Source organism: Orcinus orca, chromosome 10, assembly GCF_937001465.1.
Source record: "Orcinus orca chromosome 10, mOrcOrc1.1, whole genome shotgun sequence".
NCBI lineage: Eukaryota > Metazoa > Chordata > Mammalia > Artiodactyla > Delphinidae > Orcinus > Orcinus orca.
In genome coordinates this window covers 53,684,791-53,692,651 of record NC_064568.1, presented here as the reverse complement: position 1 = coordinate 53,692,651, position 7,861 = coordinate 53,684,791, and the positions used below count along the sequence as shown (strand labels likewise).

At 41.4% G+C, this 7,861-nt stretch overlaps 1 pseudogene; it reads right to left on the bottom strand.

Moving 5' to 3' along the window:
* Nucleotides 1-528: 528 nt before the first annotated feature.
* Nucleotides 529-1,887, bottom strand: LOC101289101 (tyrosine--tRNA ligase, mitochondrial-like; annotated as a pseudogene).
* Between the last annotated feature and the right edge of the window lie 5,974 nt (nt 1,888-7,861).

Below are 7,861 nucleotides of genomic sequence, written 5' to 3'. Positions count from 1 at the left end.
GGAAGACCCAACACAGCCAATAAATAAATAAATAAATTTTTAAAAAAGGAAACTATTTCTACTTCAATTTCTAATGCCAACTATGACTTCCTCTAACTTTTCTCCTTTTTTACGGAGAACTGTATTTGCTTCCCAAACAACAAAAAAATCCAGTGAGATACACACCTGATATAAAAGTATCCACAAGTCCTTATAGTACCTCTTTTTCAGTGTTCCTACTCATCTCCAAAAGAGCAAGGACAGGATAGGAAAGACAGCATTTCGTTCTTCATGAAGTATAATTATTAAAAGAGATTAATCCTGGAAATCATGCTTTTCTATGGTAGTCCTTAATGTTTACGGATCAGGAAATAAAATAGCCCACTACTCCACAAACATAATCAACCTATATAAATAATGAAATTACTCACACTGTGAGGCCGAGAGTATACTCCATTCTCTGATTTGGATTTGCAAAAGCGAAGGTATAAGTTCGTATGTCTTGGGAATGAATGATGAATAAGTTTGAACCATCAGAAGGGTTTTTCATCACAGCTGAAGCCATTTTATCACGTAGAAATTCCTTTTTCCTATTTTACGTAACGAAAGGCCATTCTTAAGAATATGTGGTCCGACAACACACTCTCAGGATTTGTTACTTGTTTGAGATTTATACTGACTCTGCCTTCTGTGATCATCTGATACCCTCAGGGACCATCTGGAATGGCATTTACTTTGCAGCAAATCTAGGACGCTTGTTCCAGGGTCAAGAACTAATTCAGAAATGAAGCTTCTTTCGACAACTCTTATAACCCTTGATCACACATGACCTCCAGTGCATCTATGCTGCTAAAGGGCTTGTGTGAAACTTTTAGCAGAGTCCAGCCCTTCTTGTTCCTCAACAAGCTTTGTGACTAATGCAGCAAGTCGTTTCCGAGGACCCCGCTTTTCTGGCTCTTTGACATGTAGCTACATTATGTGGTCAATCTCTGCAAGGGGCAGAAAAGTGAAGAGATTCAGGGACCTTTCTACCCAATCATCTTGCTGCCTGACAAAAAATCGATACCATAAGCCAAACAGCATTGCCAGCAGACTTTCCCAGTTTTGCTCCAGCTGTAATTAGAGGAACAGAGATTCCAAATATAATACATCTTCTCCAGTCAACTTGTGGATGAACTCAGATTCGGACATGATATTGTCTAGCTGTTCAGATCCACCCAGCTGGACCCGGCATCCATAACGATGGAACATGTAGTAGAAATCAGAGGCCTGGAGCACCAGGTATTACAACTCTGCCAAACTCCTGCCTTCGAGGCTCTTGAGGTTCAGCTGCGTGCCCATGCGGAAGTGGCCGACCACTGCCGCTAGGAAGTCCACCAGGTGCTGCTTCCGGTACCAGGCCGGGTTGCGCTGCACCACGAAGCTGCCCCAAGTCGGCCCATTAGTGAACAGCCGCCGGTGATGAGCCTCGAGCCCTTGGAGCAGGCGCACACGCCTCTTCACACAGGCTCCGCCTCCAGCGCCTAGTGCTCTGCGGTGCCGCAGCTTTGGTCTCGCCGGCGCCGTGGCTTCTCCCACCAGCGTGGTCACGTGGTGGCGCGCTCGCTGGAAGTGAGGCCCCAAAGCGCCAGCAGGTGCCCCACCGGAAGCCAGTCCGCCGTGGGGTCGAACCACGGTGGATGGCCTGAGGAAAACTGCTTGCCGGGCCGCGGTCAAAGAGCTGGGGGAGCTCTGTCTTCGTTCCTCTCTCTGGGGAGAATTCCTTGAACAGACCCCGAGCCTTCTGCACCGCCAGCAACCCCTGGGTGCCCAAGTGGGCTTTACACAGCCCCGGAGCAAGACTCCTGACCGACCTGGGCTCCCAAACCACCGGCTCCAGGAAATGCACCGCAACAGGGGCATCGCCATCCTGGCAGCAGTAGGAAGGAAATGCTGCCTCATGTGGGTTTATTTTTTGTTTTTTTTGTTTGCTAATTTTTATCTTATATTGGAGTATAGTTGATTTACAACGTTGTGTTAGTTTCAGGTGTACAGCAGAGTGATTCAGTTATGCATATATATTTATGTTCTTTTTAAAATTTGTTTCTCATTTAGTTTATTACAAGATATTGAGTATAGTTTCCTGTGCCATACAGTAGGTCCTTGTTGATTATTTTATATATTGTAGTGTGTATATGTTAATCCCAAACTCCTGATTTATCCCTCCCCCCAGCATCATGTGGTTTTGATGAGAAATAAGATCACATGTGTAGAGACTCTTTGCAAATTGGCAAATGCTACCCCGATTTTATTTTGAGGTCTGACTAAAGATTGTACACTTCGCCCAGAAGTAGAATTTTATGTACAGAATTGTTATTTTTCTGTGAAATATTCATGTAGAAGATATGATTTGAAAACTTAAAAAAGTTCTGTGGTAAAACGATAATCTCATTTTCTCTAGTTAGAGAAAAATGTCTTATGGGTGTTCCCTATAAGAGAAGCAGTATGTTTCATTGGAGCAATTGGCTGAGATGGAAAAAAGGCAAGCATAATAAAAGGTGTCTATAAAATCAGTCAAGTAAAACATTAAGTGTTGGAAAAAGAGCTCAGTGTTTTAATTGTCTTTCAGGAGTTTGTTCTGTGTGTGCAGGCAAAATGATAACGACAAATTTCAAAGGCAGCCTCTCTGAACGACTTCCTCTGAAATCCTACAGAACTGGTAGCATTCTGATAGCCTCTAGGTGAGGAATGAGGACACAGAGCAGATGGTTGAATGTCATTATGACTTGGAGATAAGCATATGCCTTGGCAACTCTAAACAAGAACCAGTGAGTCTACTGTCAGCTTCAGGAAGGAGGCAGCCCTTTGAAATGCCTGCAGCGCAAGTGACCCATGCTTTCCCAATGATTCAGCAGGTTAATAATTAATAACATCTGAAACTTGTGCAAATGATTACACAAGAGCACTGCATCCCACTATGAATTCTTCACCCCTGATACACTCGGGCCGAGTGTTTTGTTACCACATACTCTCTGCAATCATTCTTAGCCATTAATCTAAAGTTTCTGTGTTTGTAGAACTGCTGTGAACGGACCAATTTGTCATTGACAAATATTTGGTTGCCTTTGGTTGATGAGAGAAGTTGGAAATGGATCAGAACTCCAGGTCTTGCCACGTCCTCACTACCAGGTAACGCTTCACGATAAAAGTGGGTCTCAGACTGAATTCTGATGCGTGTACAAATATTTGTCAGCAAACCAGCATTGGCTTCCTCTGTGGGAAAGCAAAGACTCTGCTCTCAGTCCTTTCATATATTCTGAAAGTATTTTGCAGGAAATGGTCACTCCAGGAAAATGTGACCATTTTCTAGCAGTGGAATTCAGTTCATCTGAGATCAGGGGTCAGACTCTCCCAGAAGTGGCTGAACACAGGATACTGGGTGAGGTCTAGGGCACCACTCCTTTAAGCCAATCTCCATATCCTGAGCACCAATTATTTCACCAATGAAAATTCACTTCTGATCTTCTGTCAATTGACAAACCCTCTGGAGTTAATCAGAGATAAAGATGGCTTGGGAATTCCCTGACCATCCAGTGGTTAGGACCCTGTGCTTCCATTGCCGGGGGCCTGGGTACTAAGATCCCACAAGCCACGTGGTGCAGCAAAAAAAAAAAAAAAAAAAAAAGATAAAGATGGCTTAAATAATGGCAGAAGCTGCTTAGGGGGTACAGTCTTTTGATAAGGGCTTCCTAAAAGCTACCATTACCCTTCAAATACTTACCTTTAACTAGGGTACAAAATTTTTACCAGAAAATCTCAAATAGTCATTGAATCTAATTAGCACACATGCATGTTTTATGCTGTGAGCTGTGAAATAGCATGAATTTGAAGTACAAATTAAATGTAGCTCTTAAAATGGTTACTAATCATTTTTCTGACACCAGCTAAATAAATCCACCTTAAGATACTTATATTTTTTAAGTCATTGAACCTGTACTGTTAAGTGATTTTGTACTTTTGTGAAATGAACAGTTAGTTTGTTGTAATTAAAGTAATAACTTTTATTTGATTAAGTTTCCAACTTTCAAGTCTTTTAATATATTTTAGTTAATAACTATTCAGTTGAATGATTTTGAAGATTGGAAAATAATGTCAAAATGATAGGGAAGTTGTCTAGCATTTCTTAGGAAGCAAGTATAGTCAGCCTTCTGTATCCACAGGTTCCAAATCTACAGATTTCAACCAACCACAGATGAAAAGACTCGAAAAAAAATTCCTGAAAGTTCTAAAAAGCAAAACTTGAATTTTCCTGAGCTGCCGGCAACTATTTACGTAGCATTTACATTGTATTAGGTATTATAAGTAATCTAAATAGGATTTAAAGTATAAGGGATGATGTGCACAGGTTATAAGCAAATATTAAGCCATATTATATAAGGGACTTGAGCATCTGAGGATTTTGTATCTGAGGGGGTCCTGGAACCAATCCCCTGTGGATACCAAAGACAACGGTGTTGTTCGAGAAAAAGATTTAAAGCTGTTTTGTTTTAATTTTACCTTCTTAAAAACTTAAGAATTAGAAACGGACGTTTTGCTAGGATAAAACTGATTAACATAATTGTCAAACACATAAATCCTTTCTCCTGGGTGAAATCTATCCTCATTTGTACCATTTTTACTTTGGGAAGCATTTTTCAGCATTAAGGGGAAGTTTATGCTGGTGTTTAGATCCCTTGACAAGCATCTCTAGCCTCATTTGGTCATCAGGCATTGAGGGCACCACAGATTTTATTTCCCAAATTCACAATCTGCAGACTCTCAGTTCTTGAATATTACATATTATGGAGTTTATTCAATGAATCATCTTCTCATTCACAGGTATTTATTAAGCAACAAATATGGATCAGGCACAGGAAGCTAAAGCTATGAGAAACACAGTCCTTGCCTCAAGAATGTCACAGTCTAGTGGGGAGACCGGGAGGTAGCTGTGTGATGGCAGTAGATGACAGAGTTGCTGAGAGCCTGGGCTCTGCAGCCTTCTTGCTGGGCTGGTATTCTGCCTCTGTCATGACTTAACCTCCCTGGGGTTCAGTATTCCCACCTGTAAAATGGGTACGATAATACTATCAACTGCATAGGGCTGTTGTGAGGACTAAAGGCAGTTATTCATATTAAAAACTCAGAACAGGATCTGTCACATAGTAATGAATGTGTGGACAACACGTGTTGGCTACAATTATTATTAAGTGTAGGGTACTTGGGGATCTGCTTCCGTAAGAGTCCCTGTGGTTCATCCAAGTCAATTCAGACACCAGTTCCTTCCAAACTGAACTCTCGTTGCCTTTCTTATCTAGGATTTCCCTTCATTCCTGGTCATGACTCTGGTAAGAGTTGTTATTTCACACTTCTTTTCCTGACAGAGTCTTATGCCCTCAGATGTATCTTTCAGACTTCCCAGTCACTAATTTGAAAATCTTATATGATTATCTCTGATCATCTCCCTCCCCTGATCAAAATCTCCTTCAATGTCTGTCATCATCTTGAGTATAAAATACAGACTCTTCAGTCTGACATGAAAAACAGGGCCTCCCAGAACTCAAGTTATCCTGGGTCCCTCTTGATTTTTGAGATGCCTTATTAATGTGTAAAAATGGAGAACTGCTAAAATAACGTCTCAAAACTTTGGTACATTTACATGTTTGCAACATATAATAAGCAAATACAAATGAGTATGTATTTATTTATGACAACAAATACATAAACATACAATTGTGTAATTCACAAGATAATTGGAGAAACCTTACAGATCTTAATTCATAGTTGATGTGGTTCATATTTGGTACACAGGTTGACAGCCATATGGTGACTGGAGCACCTTCCTCTTTCCATATGATCGGTGAACTTCTTTGTATTAGTTAGAAATGATTTTTGACTGGAACTAATGAGTTGTGCAGTATCAGTTTATTACGTCTCATGATTCTGCCATCTGGATTGGACTCATCTTGCTGAGTCTATTCCCTCTGCATTTGCTGGGGCTGGAACGTCCAAGATAGCTTTGTTACTCACATGTTTGGTGCTTCATTTGGGGGGCTGGGGTATCTGGTGGCCGACCAGCTGTCTCTTTCTCCATGTGGTTTCATGTGGCTAGCTTGGGCTCCCTCACAGCATGAAGATCTCAGGGTAGGCAGACTTCTTACCTGGTAACTGGTTGCTGAGAGAGGAAGTCACTCTGAGACTAGTCCTAGAACTGGCACTGTGTCATTTCCATCATATTCTATTGGTGAAAGTAAGTTACAAAGCCAGCCCGTTCAAGGAGAGGGAAAATAGAAAATAGATCCCATCCCACCTCTGGATGCGGGAAGCAACGTGTGAGTACGGTGAGGGGAGGAAGGGCTCACAGCCATCTTTGAGGACTTTCTACCCCAGATACCATCCGCATGGAGGTAGTTACTGTATTGATTCAGTGGGTCGACTCTGATACTTTTGGCTTCCCTCTCATTGTTGAAAGTTTATTGTATCTCCTCTGTTTCAGCCTCTCCTAATCATGTTCAAGGGTAGGAAACAGAAGTAGTGAGGGGCACAGTGGCTTTCCTTGGTCGCTTCTTTCTAAACCACGTAGAGAAAAAAATCTTTCTCACAAGCCCCGATCAGATTTCTTCTTATATTTCTTTGTGCAGAATTGGATCGTATATCTACGATCCAAAAGGATGGGTCCTTTCCCTAAGATGTAGTTAAATTTACATCCCAAACCAAATTGGACTTCTGAGAGCAATATGGAAAGGGGAGAATAGATTTTGTGCAAGCAAGCAATGATGCTGGCCATGTTCTGTAACTGCATATATAACCAAAATTGTAGAACAATTATATAATTGTATATAATTTCAGATAACACTGAAATATCCAAATTAGATATTTACCTTCTACTGTCCGCATAACAAACCCCATGCTAGTGTTTGACTATGAGAACCCTTTGCCTCTAGTGGGAGAAACTACATAGACATGAGGCAAAGAGTGTGAATTCAGGGAGGGGTGCAGAATTGGGGCCAAAACATTCCATCTAAAATCCCCTCAAATTTATACTCCAGGCATTCTGAAACCTTTGCATTTCCTTACCCACTCCAAGCTCGCACGTCTTGTCTTTAAACTGCTGATCTGGGTACCTGTAGCATCCTTCCTCATGCCTTCACCTGACCATCCTTCAAGATTCAGCTCAAAAGGCATTTCTTCCCCTGGGCCTTCTCTTATTCTCAGGCTGGGTTAATGGCCTCTGTTGCCTGCCTTCTCCCGTGGTACTCTGAGCTCATCACTATTGTGATAATCATATTATCAGATTTGTTAATATTATTTGTTTACTTAAATATGTTTCACATTAGATCATAAGGACAGCCTAATGCCCAGCAATTAAGGCTAGGAGTACATTTTCTGAGTCCTCGTATCTTCAGCACTTACAGAGTATTTGGGTCACAGTAGAGAATCAAATGCTGGTTGACTAAATAAATGGATGGACAGTAGCTTGACAGTCTATCCTGAAGGCAATGGGAAGCCACTGGATAATTTTAAATGTGATTGTTATTTTTGTATTTTTGGAGGGGAATATTTTGGTAGCAGTGAAGGATGTAGTGGAAGGGGTGAGACTAGAGAGGCAAGAAGATCAGGAAACTGACGTAAGGCTATATGAAATAACAAGAGATAGAACTAAAATAATGTCAGTGTTGAGGATGAGAACAGAGCAGACTCAAGCGGTATTTAGAAAGTAAAGAGATAGATCCTAATTCCCAGTTCGTTCTGGAGGGTAAAATAGAGGCAAACTCTTAGCTGATTTTTATGTTTCTGCCTTGGGTTACCCGTTGGAGATAGAGCCTTTTCCTGATGTCAGGAATGTACCAAGGGGCGGGTATTCTGG